The sequence below is a fragment of the Saccopteryx bilineata genome, chromosome 6 (genome assembly GCF_036850765.1).
Source record: "Saccopteryx bilineata isolate mSacBil1 chromosome 6, mSacBil1_pri_phased_curated, whole genome shotgun sequence".
Lineage (NCBI taxonomy): Eukaryota > Metazoa > Chordata > Mammalia > Chiroptera > Emballonuridae > Saccopteryx > Saccopteryx bilineata.
The window spans coordinates 61,962,822-61,965,002 of NC_089495.1; the positions used below are offsets into that span (position 1 = coordinate 61,962,822).

Genomic DNA, 2,181 nt, shown 5'->3' on the forward strand with positions numbered 1-2,181 from the left:
CTGGCCGGGAATCGAACCTGGGGCTTCCGCACGCCAGGCCGACGCTCTACCACTGAGCCAACCGGCCAGGGCCAAGAATGAGATATTCTTGACTCATTTTTTTCTCTGGTGTGTCATGATCCAGGGAATAATAATAAATTTGACTGTGGATTAGTTTTATCATTGGATTTTTCTCCTTCCACCAAATTCTTCCACACTAGGATCAGCTGCCCATTCTCAGTTTAATTCAGTCTCTTCAATCATTATTGGCTTAATCTGGCTTGTCCACAGACCCCACCCTTCCAGATTGAGTTGGGCTGTTGCTCTAATACATACCAAATACTGTAGAATAGTATCAAATTCTTAGTAGTCCTTGTAGCTCCTAGTCTAAGTTCCCATCCTTTCCCTGTCAAGCCCTAAATAGTTTCTGGTACCAATTCCACTGTAGGGGAGGGGTTTCTACACACCAATCAACAATTCTCAGGGTATCAACAAGGTGTCCAAAAATTCAACTCAGTTCACCTAAATTCTAACACTATCAAGAGAGAGATCAGATTTCAGTCCTATAAGACTACCCCCCTCTCCTACCTCAGAGCCCAGCTGCAAGCTTCACATTGTTACTTGCACTTCTGACCAACTAGCTATAAATCAGAATTTCCCACAACCCATTCCTTGGGTTCAATTAATTTATTAGAGAAGCTCTTAGAACTCAGGAAAACATTTTACTCACTAGATTACTTGTTCATTATAAATAACAAAACTCAGGAGCAGCCAGAAAGAGATGCCTAGAAAAGGTATGTAGGCAGGAATGCAAAGTTTCCAGGCTTCCTCTAGGCACTCCACTCTGCCTGCAGCAACATGTGCTCACCAAACCCAATCCTTTTGGGCTTTCATGGTGGCTTCATAGGCATGATTGACTAAATCACTGATCATCAGAGGTTGATTGAATCTATAGCCCCTCCCCCTTCCCTAGATGTCAGAGGTGGGTCCATGCTGAACTGAAAGTTCCAACCCACCAATTACATGACTAGATCATCTGGCAACCAACTCTCATCCTTAGTTGTTTTAAAATGTCATCTTGTGATCTTTCCAGCTCTCAGGCAGACGGGGCCAGAGACGCTTCTGAAAGCCACATTGCCATGGCTGCCCAAGTAGAGCCCCAGGTCCAGTTCAAACTCGTTTTGGTGGGTGACAGTGTGGAACCTGGAAGACGACCTTCATGAAACACCACCTGACCGAGGGGTTCGAGAAGAAGTACGTCGCTACCCTGGGTGTGGAGGTCCATCCCCTCGTGTTCCACACCAACAAGGGCCCATCAAGTTCAACGTGTGGGACATGGCGGGCCAGGAGAAGTTCAGCGGGCTGAGGGACGGCTACTACATCCAAGCCCAGTGTGCCATTATAATGTTTGATGTAACTTCAAGAGTTACTTACAAGAATGTGCGTAACTGGCATAGAGATCTGGTGCGAGTGTGTGAAAACATCCCCATCATGTTGTGTGCCAACAAAGTGGACATTAAGGACAGGAAAGTTAAGGCCAAATCAATTGTTTTCCACCGAAAGAAGATTCTTCAGTACTATGACATTTCTGCCAAAAGTAACTACAACTTTGAAAAGCCCTTCCTCTGGCTTGCTAGAAAACTAATCGGAGACACTAACTTGGAGTTTGTCGCCATGCCTGCCCTCGCCCCCCCAGAGGTTGTCATGGACCCAGCCTTGGCAGCGCAGTACGAGCACAATCTAGAGGTTGCTCAGACCACTGCTCTCCTGGACGAGGACAACGACCTGTGAGCAGGGAAGCTGGAGCCCAGCGTCAGAAGTCTATATAGGCAACTGTCCTGTGATGTCAGTGGTGTAGCGTGTTTGCCACTTTATTATCTAGCTAAGCAGAACCTGTGCTTGATCTTGGGATGAATGGGCTTCAGAGTGAATGTGGCAGTTAAAAAATACCTTTGTTTTCTGGACCTGCATATTTAGTTGTTTGGAGCACAGCTGTTTCCTTCTTGAGTTTCAACCATAAGACTGCTGCAGTAGCATCACAATATTCCATGGTCAGACCTTGTTTGTTAATGTCATTCCCATTCCTTTCATTTAGAATCAGAATAAAGTTGTATTTAAAAAAAAATGTCATCTTGTGCACATAAAAACCACTTTATCACCCTGAACACTTACAAAATTTTAACATTTTGGGGAGCTGTGAAT

General features: G+C 45.1%; 1 pseudogene; it reads left to right on the forward strand.

The window, feature by feature from the left end:
* Nucleotides 1-1,102: 1,102 nt before the first annotated feature.
* LOC136308139 (GTP-binding nuclear protein Ran-like) lies at nucleotides 1,103-1,795 on the forward strand (annotated as a pseudogene).
* Nucleotides 1,796-2,181: the final 386 nt, after the last annotated feature.